Consider the following 11857-nt stretch of genomic DNA (forward strand, 5'->3'; position numbering starts at 1 on the left):
ATCAACTCCTTTCTCATGACTTAGATGAACAATATTAGGGTTTGAGTCAATTTTAATCATATGTTTCGGTTTTGATCTTTGTTCTCTCATTCCATTTGTATTTTTATGTTTTTGCATTTTAATTGTTTTGTTAACTTAGTTTTATTTTCGAAAAACCAAAAACAAAATCCCCCCTTTTCGTAAATATGTATATAATTTGTTATATCTTTGTAAATATTATACTTTGTTTTAATTTTAATTGTTTAATTGTTTGATAATGACAGGTGTACCCTCAATCCCCGGAATAGAACGATCCCTACTTACTTTTACTACTAATGAAATTTCAGGGTTAAATTATGCGCTTGCTTTTGGGCGTATCAAAATCAAGGACAAGAAGGGTAGTGAAAACGTGGTAGCTGACCACTTGAGTCGTTTGGTGCATGCAGAAGACCCTCTCCCTTTGGTGGAGACGTTTCCAGAATGAACAACTCTTTGGAATCCAGGTTAGTGAACCATGGTATGCAGATATTGTGAATTACATTGTTTCTAGAAAGATTCCTGATACCATGTCACGTGCTCATAGAGATAGGCTTAAGAAAACTGTTAGGCAATATGTTTGGGATGAACCTTATTTGTGGAAATATTGCTCTGATCAACTTATTAGGAGATGTGTGCCTGAACATGAACATAATGCCATACTTTCTTTTTGCCATTCTAAAGCATGTGGGGGTCAATTTAGGTCTAAGAAGACTGCGTTTAAGGTGTTAGAGTCTGGGTTCTATTGGCCAACGTTATTTAAGGATGCATATGCATATTGTTTAACTTGTGATAGATGCCAAAGAACCGGAAATCTAAGTTCTAGAGATCAAATGCCTTTATCTAATATCATAACTGTTGAAATATTTGATGTCTGGGGTATAGATTTCATGGGGCCTTTTCCTTCATCTTTTGGATTTCTCTATATCTTGCTTGCTGTGGATTATGTTTCGAAATGGGTGGAGGCCAAGGCCACTCGAACTAATGACTCTAAGGTTGTTGCAGATTTTATAAAGTCTAACATCTTTAGCAGGTTTGGAATGCTTAGAGTTCTCATTAGTGATGGTGGTTCCCACTTTTGCAATCGAACGATTGAGGCTCTCTTGAAGAAGTATGATGTGACACATAAGGTTTCTACACCTTATCATCCCCAAACAAGTGGGCAAGCTGAGGTCTCAAATCGTGAAATCAAGGGGATACTGGAAAAAACTGTGAATCCTAACAGGAAGGATTGGTCCTTGCGTTTGGAAGATGCTTTGTGGGCATACAGGACTGCGTATAAGACTCCCATAGGTATGTCACCATATCGAATTGTCTATGGAAAACCTTGCCATTTACCTGTGGAGTTAGAGCACAAAGCTTGGTGGGCAGTGAAGCAGTTTAACATGGACCTTGATGAGGCTGGGCTACATAGGAAATTGCAATTGCAAGAGTTAGAGGAGATTAGGAATGATGCTTTCGAAAGTGCCAAGATTTACAAAGAAAAGACTAAGGCATTCCATGATAAGATGATTCGTAGGAAGACTTTTGTTGTGGGACAGAAAGTTCTTTTATTCCATTCTCGTCTTAAACTCTTCCCAGGTAAGCTTCGTTCTCGTTGGATTGGACCATTCATTATTACTCATGTATTTCCTCATGGAGCTGTGCAGATAAAGAGTGAACAAACAGGTAACGAGTTCAAAGTGAATGGCCATCGCCTAAAGCCTTACTATGAGGCGTTTGTGGAGCATCAAGTGGAGGATGTACCCCTCCAAAATGCTCCACAACCTGAGGATTAAATGGAGGTACAAGTCTAGGCTGAAAGACTATAAACATTAAGCTCTGCTTGGGAGGCAACCCAATTCAGAAGTAGCTGTGAAGGAGTCTACACACGCAGATTTGATTTCTCCTTCCCTATTTCTCCTTCTCTTCATGTTTTCTTTTTGAATTTAGTAGTTATTTTTGTAAATCTCCTCCCTATATGCTTACTTGTTTCATTGCATGCTTATAATTGATTACATTGAGGACAATGCAATATTTAAGTGTGGGGGAAGGGATTTATACTTTTATCTTGAGTCATATATATTGAAAAATACAAAAAAATCGAAAAATGTCAAAAATAATAAAAATTTTCGTTGCTTTATTGAGTCATTGAGTCATGTTGTGGGTGAAATAATTTCTTCATCATAGGCGCATCTATTAAGGTGTGATGTCTAGGTCTGGTTTGGATACGAGAAGTGCTAGCAAAGGGTCTCGTCCCCTGCTAAACAAGTGAGCTGAGCTCCGCCAAAATCGTTCCCTTCCTTACCTGGTCACATCCCAAAGGAGTTACCGAAAGGAGAAAGGAAATAACCCTAGTCCCTAGTTAACGTTTGATAAGTCTTTTGTCATTTTGTTTTGAGTCATAGGATGCCCTTTCAACTGTTTAGGATGATTCTATATCTCTGAAATTATGGCTAAAAGATGATCACAAGATTGAGATGATTTTAAAATGGTATTCTTTGGTTAATTGAGATATATGAAAAATGTGTGCCTTGTAGTGGATATGGATTTCGTGACTTTGGTACAGAATATGAGCATGTTAAGATGAGTTTTGATTCATACAAACCCATGTGAGATATTTGAACCATGTCCCTTTTTCTTTGGAGTGAAATGAAAAATATATTCTTATTTTCTTGGCGATGTTTTGATGATCTCATTATTCATTTTTCATTTGATTGACTGCTTGCCATAGATTAAGTTTGATGGACTAGAGAATGCTAGAATTCACTCTTGTGCTTGTTGAGACGTTTTATCAATACATGGCCCTAATTCTGGAAAGGATAGAGGCACCCTAGGAACTACCACCATTGCCATATAAACTTGTGCCCCTATTTGTGCCCGTCGTGGGACTCCCTTAGATAAACCCCTTTGAGCCTCCATTAAGCCTTTTCTTTCATCACCCTTAAAATCTTTAACCTGAACCTTAGTATAGCTATAACCCTATCCTTTGTTCTAAGAACTTAGTGGAGCTAAATTGAGACTTTACTTGAAGATTTTTGGTGTCAAAAAAATGAAGATTGAGAAGAGGTGAATGTTCAAGTGTGGGGGTAGACTTGTCCATAAGAGAAAAATACATGACAAAGCCGAGAAAAAGAAAGTGAAAAAGAAAAAAAAAATTTGCACGGCTAAAAAGAAAAAGAAAAGAAAGAAATTTCCATGGATTTTAGTCCCCCATACTTGGTGAGTTTGGAGTTTACTTAGAATTGAAGGCCCATTACAGAAAAAATTTGGCCTTTGTCCAACTTACTAGAGATCAAAGGAAGTTTAGAGTGAAGTTTGGGCCCAACATGAAGATATTAGGCCCTTTATAACGCCCCCATGGGATAGTGACGTTTTTGCATACTTGGTGGATTTCTAGAAGTCTCTCTACATTTGCATGAGCTCTACTAGGTTTTTAGAACACTTTGTTAAAATCCTTACCCTTCGTTTCTTTAAAACCTTGAGCCATGGCCCCATTACAACCCTTGATAAGACCTTCTTGATTCTTAAGATGGGACAGCCCTTGATGTGGAGATGAGTTACAAGAGTTGAACCTATGGCTTGGGTCCATCTGTGCAAGTAGTTGATATCTTTCATGAGATCTTTAAAAGAAAAATTTATACATGTGCTTTCGTTTCTTACATTATGTGATATACTTGCTATCTTTCACATATACTTGAGTGTATAAGCTTTTAAGCATTGCCATGATCTGAGAGAAGAAAGAGTGGATATACCTTGTGAGGAATTGAATCATACTTGTTTGAAACATGCTTAACAGCAACCATCACCATTGTTCCAACCAAGTCCTACTTGTGTATATGTAACTTATGTGTTTTAATTAACTCTCGAATGCCTAAACATTGACTCTTGGTGAAGTGCTAATCTTGGTGTTGTGAAAGTAAGAGATTGCTGAGACAAAAAGTTAAAGGCCAATAGAGTCTGTTATGTGTCGAGTCTTAAATTTTTGTTGAGTCGTAGTCGTGTTTGTGTTGTGATTTTGCTAAGGGACTAGCAAAAGCTAAGTGTGGGGGAATTTGATAGGAGCATTTTAATGCGACGTTTTAACTGCATTTCCCTACATTTTCTGCGCCATTTCCTTGAAAAATCCCTGTTTGGGAAAGTTTCCATTCTTTGATTGGGAAAGTTCCTTATTGTAGAAAGTTTCCATTTTTGTAGTTTCCATTTCTCATTTCTGGAAAATTTCCATTCTTAGTTTAGGAAAGTTTCTATTTTTTCATTTTTAGTAAGTTTCTATTTTTCATTTTTAGAAACTTTCCATTTCTCAATTTTAGAGAGTTTCTATTTTTCATATTAGTTTCTATTTTCACGACCTCCGAGCTAAAAAGTGGAAATGAATACACGAATGGAAAGAGAACCTTGCGAACGTTAAGGCGAACAAATATGACACAATGGGTCACAGAAATGAGCAGAAATGAAGAAATAAGCTTTCCTGTTTCAACCAGGAAACCCTGCGAAATGGAGGAAGGCTTACCAAGCAAGTTTCCAACGCAACCATGAAAAAGAAATGGAAAAATAAAGTGTCTTGACGTTGGAAGATAAAAAGGCTTGAAGTTGAAGCAACAAGGCCCAAGAACCCTACGAATTGAGTTGGATTTTCGGCAAAATGGATCAAGGCCCATGAAAGCCCATGGAATTAGGGTTTTTGTGACGCAAAGATGTAACCCTAGAGATGTTTTGCCGTGAAAACCAAAGGGAGAAGAGAAAGATGGCGTGAAAATCAAGAGGAAAATAAAAGATTACGCCAAGAGATTTTCTACGGTGGAGTTTAAGGAAAGAAATCAAGTCTAGATTCGTCCCCTATTTTCTCTAAATATATTGTTGCCGAAATTGGTAAAGAAAATCAGAAAATATCTCTATATATTTCGGCAATAATATATATTTAAGGGATTTAGACTTATTTTGGAGTTTTTTGATTGGTTGGATGACACACTAGGGCTTACTTGGCAATTTATCATTGGTGGAAGCTATGTGGAGTTATTAAATTAATTCCTTGGGAAAATAAACAGAAAATCACGGCTTGGAGAGCAAGGAGGCCGTTCCCTAAATATACTCTACACCCTAGACGTCTCAAAATCCACTCCCCTAATTCAGAAATCAGTTTACACGCGAAAGCTCTCTCCATTCTCTAGTTCATCTTCTGCGTTTTCATGCAAGGAAGGAAGAAGCAAGACCAAGCCGTGAGCATCTCCACCATTCCACCTTGAAGCCGTGCACTTTGAAGCTTGCTTTCGAGTTTCATTAGTTCATCATTCGAGTTCTTCATCACCATCTCCATTCACGGTGTAATTCAACCTTCTTTCTTGTAATCACTTTTGATTCTCCTTGTTTGATTCCGTTAGAGATTGTTCTAGTTAACATTGATGTTTGAACAAGGTTTATATTCTGAAAATTTATGATTGAATAAAGAATTTCGATTCCTATGTTGTGATTCCAAAGTTGCTTATGTGTGATTGTTCGATTGAATTTGCTTTATTGATATCTCTTGTATGTTAATCTTAATTGGTTCGAAACTTTTAGGGTTTATGTATGAGTGGTGCTAGATTTAAGAACATGATTCAACTTTTTGTGTTATGAACTTAAATCAAAAGTAGTAAAGGTTTTGGACAAAGATCGAATTCAATTGAAAAGGATTGCAATTAGATGAACTTATTCATACTAAGTTGTACACTTGAGTTGATAGCCTTTGATACGCTAAAAGCAAGCGCATAATTTAACCCTGAAATGTCATCGTTAGTATATAGTAAATAGGGATCGTTCTATTCCGGGGATTGAGGGTACACCTGTAATTGCAAAAACATTAAAAATAAAAGTAAAAAGTATTATTTACAAAAATAAAAACAGAAGAAAATATATACAAATGAACACAAAAGGGGTTTTAGGATTATTAAATTAAAAACTAAAATAAATAAAATAAAGAAAATGTAAAAACATATATACACGGGTGGAATGAGAGAACAAAGATCAAAACCGAAACTATGATCAAATTCGATTAAATCCTAATATTGTTCATCTAAGTCATGAGAAAGGAGTTGATCATGTGAAATATTTGAAAGTAAATAATTTCCCATTTTTTACTTTTCAGTGCTAATTAACCTAAGTAAAAGCACAAAGATTAATCATATCAAACATGTAATCAAGCCCTAGAAAGCTAGTCAATCATGACATGTTTAACGCATTAAGAACAAGGAAAGGCTATCAACTCAAGTGTGCAACTTAGTATGAAAAAGTCCACCTAATTGCAATCCTTTTAATTAAATTCGGTTTTTGTCCAAAACCTTTACTACTTCGATTCAAGTTACACAAAACAAAAAGTTGATTTCATGTTCTTAAACCTAGCACCATTCATATCAAAACCCTAAGTGTTTCGAACCACATAAGATTAAATACAAAAGATATCTATAAAGCAAATTTAATTAAACAAACTCACATAAGCAACTCTCGAATTACAATATAAGAGTCGAAATTCTCATTTAATCATAAAAATTCCAGAAATAATAATTTTGTTCAATCATGAATGTCAACTAAAACAAAAACAACGAAATTCAAACAAAGGTTACAAAGTAGAGGTCGAATTACACCGTGGATGGAAGATGAGGATGGATGATTTTCGTTGTGATCCTTGAAGCTTGAAAGCAAGTCTTCAATGGCGGATGGTGGAGGAATAGGTCACGGCTCCTTCTTCTCTTGCTTCGGCCTTGCTTGAAATCCGTGGCTTGCTTTAGAGGATGGAGAGAAGATGATAGAGGCTTACGGCAACAATATGTATTTTCTGATTTTTTCTAAGGTGTGTGGAACCCCTCTCAACGTCAAAGAGGTGGGTATATATAGGAGCATGGCTAGGGTTCACAAAGCAATCAGAATTTTCCACATAGCTTCAACCAATGATAATTCGCCAAGTAAGCCTTGTGATGTGTTCCAACCAATCATAATTCTCTAAAATACCTCCCTAATATTTAATTGCCGAATTTCCTTGAAATTATTCTGATTTTCTTCATGAATTTCGGCCAACATTCCTTTAGGGAATTTAGGGATGAATCTAGACGCCTTTTGAGCTTTTCCTTGATGCATATATATTTTCCTTCCATAAATATCTCCCTTGAATCTCTCTTTGCGTCATCTCCTTGATTATTTCTGATTTTTCACGTTGGCAATCACACCAAATTATTCCTCTAACAATATTTCTTCCTTAAAAGTCTCCCAAAAATATCTCCTTTGAATCCTCAATCAATCATCTTAATTCCCACGTTGTCACCTTGTTTTTCCTTAAGTATTACACGGCAAATTTAATCCCCAAGGAAAATATATTTTCCTTTTCAAAAAAAAAACTCTTCCTTGATTCTCTCCTTGCCATGACATCTTCATGAAGCTTCTCGTTCCATTTATGAACTCAATTCAGCTTATTTATTCCAAAAACCTGAAAATAGAAGCTTTCTAAAATAAGAAATGGAAACTTTCTTAAACTAAAATGGAAACTTTCTAAAAATGGAAAATAGAAACTACAAAACGGAAACTTTCAACAATTAGGAACTTTCCCATTCAAAGAATGGAAACTTTCCTAAACAGAGTTTTATTAAGGAAATAACGCAGAAAATATAGGGAAATAACAGTTAAAATGTCGCATTAAAATGCTCCTATCAGCCTTTCTATGTGTTTATTGCGTTGAATATGTATGATTGTCTAGCTTTCTAGAGCTTGAATGCATGTTTAATAGGATTGGTCTTTGTGCTTTCACTTAGATTAATTAGCGTTGAAAGTAAAATATGGGAAATATATCGTTTGCTTTCTAATGTTTCACATGATCAACTCCTTTCACATGACTTGAAAGAACAATGTAGGGTTCGTTCGAATTCAATTATAATCTTGGTTTTAATCTTTGTTTCTTACATTTCATTCTTGTATTTGTGTTTTTGTTTGTACTTAGTTTTAATTCTTTCTTTTAATTTTCAAAAAACCAAACCCTAAAACCCCCTTTGAATTCGTAAATAATATATATATGTGTAATATGATTCTTTTTTTATTTTAATTGTTTAAATTGTCTTACATTGACAGGTGTACCCTCGATCCCCGGAATAGAACGATCCCTATTTGCTTATACTACTAATGATATTTCTAGGGTTAAATTATATGCTTGCTTTGAGTGTATCAATTTTTGGCGCCGTTGCCGGGGATTGAAAAATCACTTGTTGAAGTGTGAATAATTGTTGGATATATTGTTGATTTCGTAAATATTATATATTTGTTCATATTGTGTTCGAAAATTTAGTAAAATACTTAGGTTGTTATCAATATTATTGAATACGAGTTTTATTGTGAGTTGTAAATTAAAGAGGAATAGGTGAAGTCGTGTTTAGTAATATTGACCTAAACCCCTTATTGGTACCTAGTTCAGGTCCCTTAAGGTTGAGGGCTGTGAACCCCCGAAAATTTTGTTTAATTTTTAGAATGTAATTTTCGCTAATAAGATTTTCGCAAGGTGATTTAAGTGAAGAAATCGATTTTGGAAATTGTTTTGGTGTCGAGACCACCTATTGGGCCGACAATTTAGGTTTGGGCCAATGTTCTTTCATTTGGGCCTAAGACGAAGTCAAGAATTGATCTTGGAAATTTCCGACAAAAAAATGAATAAAAGAAAAGTTACGAGATCTGTAGACCCCCGTACTTTTTCTTGTTATTTTAATTTGTCGCATAACGTATGAAATTACGTATTCGTAAGGTACGAATGTATTCGAGATTAGATTAAGATTTTGAGGCCATTAAAAGGATTAAGAAATTAGAGAAAATCCAATTTGGGTCTTGGAAACTATTTTTAAAGTATCGAGGCTTAGGACAAGCCCGGAAAAAAAAAATTTCCCGAATGGATTCGGTGAAGTGTCGGAGAAATAAGGATGTTTGAAGATGTATTTTCGAATTGGGCTTGAGGAAATTAAAAGGAAAATGAAAATGATGCAGCCCAAGCCCATTGGCCCAACAGGAGGGGCAACTTAGACATTTCATAATTAAATTTGGGGAGAGGTATAAAAGGAAAACCTTCTCTCAAAACCCTAGCCTCTTCCTCATTTTCTCCCTTTCCTCTCTCTCTCTACCCGAGAGCTTCTCTCTCTACCTCTCGCCGGAAATCACCGCCGCCGGCCGCCGTCGCCGGAATCCCAATCCTCACCAAAATTTCCAGATTTTCTTCTCTTCATCCCCTCTTTCCAATTCTCCAACCAAAATCAAGAAATTTGGCCATCCAACCCTCCAAAAACCTTAGAACCCGAAGCTAAATTGGGGCTTTTTGTGATTTCTTCTTTCCAAGTTCAAATCAAGGTATTATCCATCCTAATCTAGCCTCTCTTCCTTCGATCTATACATCTTTCTTATCAAATTCGAGTTTTTGATTTCCATTTTTGATTTTTGGTGCATGAACCCGATTTTCCCTAAATCAAGAGGCTAGGCTATGGGTTTGGCAAGGATTTGTGGTAAGGATCTATCCATGCAACCTTGTTTCGAGATTTTTGGTTGTGGTATTGATGTTGGACGAATTTGTAGGTGAAGAAGGCCAATGAGGAGGATTAGGCCATGAGTTTTGAAGAAGAAAGGGTAAGGAATGGGTTTTGGACAAACCCTAGAATTTTTGGAATTTATTTGGTTGATTTTGATTTTTGTTGAGATATTGTTGTTGTTGGAAAAATTGTGAAAATTAGATATTTGAAGAGAGTTTAATTAGTAGGATTTTATTGGTCTAATTTTCAAAGGATTGGAAATTGGTGTTGAAGATTTTGGTGATTGTTGTTGTGTTATTTTGGCCAAAAGAAAAGAAAAGGAAGAAGAAAGAAATGGCTTATTTCTGGAAGAAAATAAGGAAATGAAGAAAAAGTAAAAGTTAAATTAATGATTTTACCTTGGTAAATGGTAAAAAGTGAAGAAGGTAAATAAGGTAATTCGGTAAAAAGGAGTAAAAAGGTAAAAGTGTAGGTGGAGGTGAAATTCATGTAAAAGTGAAAAGGTGAATAGGAGAAGTAATTGGTAAAAGTGAAAGTAAAACTTTATTTATAATATTTACTTATTTATTTTTAATAAATAAGATATAATGGTAAATAAAGGAATACTTGGTCAAAGTCAGAGTTAAAGTCAAAGTCAAAAGTCAACTCTGAGAGTTACCGACCTCGTAAAACTGAGATCGACTCAACTTTGGTCGCTCGGATTGGCGAAAGTTTGCGGAGCGATAAGACGTTTTCCTTTTTAAGAAAGAAGTAGTTCCCAAATTGGTAAAGGTTGAAAGAAATAATTAATGGCATCATTGAAATAAAAAGGAATTAGTGTACGCGGTTACTTATGGTTGATCAATGTTTACCTGGATAATTACTTACAAATTAAGTAATGGTTTAGAAACACGATCGTTAAGGAAGCTTAAGCGGAAAGCGTCAGAGTGTGGAATACGCCGCATTTCCAGGTAGGTGAGCCGTCCCTATCTTTTAGTGTTTTCTTGTGCGGTATATGCTTATACATATATTAAGCTGCATGCAAGTACGTTTTTGGTTGTTCATTAGTCATGCCTCGTGATACATGTGTTTCAGAACTGAAATTGCTAATTACGAAACCGAGGGCTAGACTTGCATGTTGGATACTGTACCTTGTATGTTATACTTGTGACCTGAAGTGAATGGACCTAGACGCTAGATTCCTAGGGATCCACGGTGTCGATAACCGTGAACCTCCGAGGGGCTGTGCTCCTATTTGTCGAGGAAGATTAGTATAGACAGTGAACATCATAGAGACTCAGGGCAGAAATGGACACTTTCGCTACTTGTAGTCAGAAGTACTACAGAGTAGTTGGCCGGTTCTCGAATTCAGGACGAACCAGGTCGGTCACAGATTTGTTTTATATTAGCCGGCAGGTAAGTATCTCGGAGCTCCAAATTGTGTGAAGCATACTGCATATGCTTTATAAAACAAAATAAATGTTTGTGGTTGCCTCTTATTAAAAGTATTTTTCGAGAAACGTGCACAATATTATGTAGTAAATATTTTCAAGTATATTGTTTTCAAACCTAGCATGGTTGGGTCGGCCCCTATTGGGCATGCGAGGACGAAAGCTCACCCCTACTATAGTGTGCAGGTTTCGAGCATGTGGTCGGGAAGCGTACAGGGGAGGCACATGGCCCGGCTTGGCGCATTTCTCTTTAGTTTTATCAAAAGGAAGGTTTTGGTCCCTTATCGGATTTTGAAGTAACTTGGTTATTTATTTTCTCACTAATTCATTTGTTTATTTGTTTTCTATTCGCTCATTTACAAAATTTCGAGAGACCCGTAACCCTGGGGCGCGTCTCTCATACTTGTTTTCACTTTGTGATTTGTTATTTTCTAAATTGGACTCCTATTGTAAGCCCAAATCTTTTAGCTCACTTTAAAAATTCCGCTTGCGAAAATATGTTGTTCGGTTGCTAGAATGTTTTGTGACTTTTGATGCGGCTGAAATAGCCTCACAATTTAACCCTGCAAAATGTAGTTGTCAGTATAGGATAAGCAGGGATCGTTCAGTCCGGGGATTGTAGGGTACACCTACACAAAAAGGTCAATTAACAAATAAACGAATAAAATGGGGGTTTTTGAATTTGGTTTCTAATCTACTTAAAATAAAAACAAAACAAATAAAATTATCTACAATGATCGACTTCCCTAACCTTGACCAATACCACTAAGAAATTACTAAGTGTAAAAACAGAAAATCCATTTCAACATGCTACAAAAATGTGCCCATCTTAAATGCCTAGATAACAGCCTAAATGAAAAGCCTCAGCGGATCAATCCACTTATCTGATTCATTCTAATGTAGGCTTGG

The 11857-nt window shown here is 35.9% G+C and overlaps 1 long non-coding RNA gene across 1 annotated transcript; it reads left to right on the top strand.

Moving 5' to 3' along the window:
- Nucleotides 1-9158: 9158 nt before the first annotated feature.
- LOC112181266 lies at nt 9159-11467 on the top strand. The gene is made up of 4 exons (XR_002928742.2): nt 9159-9342; nt 9463-9494; nt 9565-9615; nt 11128-11467. It is a non-coding gene; the product is annotated as an uncharacterized LOC112181266 (long non-coding RNA).
- The last annotated feature ends 390 nt before the right edge of the window (nt 11468-11857 follow it).

This window comes from Rosa chinensis, unplaced genomic scaffold, assembly GCF_002994745.2.
Source record: "Rosa chinensis cultivar Old Blush unplaced genomic scaffold, RchiOBHm-V2 RchiOBHmChr0c17, whole genome shotgun sequence".
NCBI lineage: Eukaryota > Viridiplantae > Streptophyta > Magnoliopsida > Rosales > Rosaceae > Rosa > Rosa chinensis.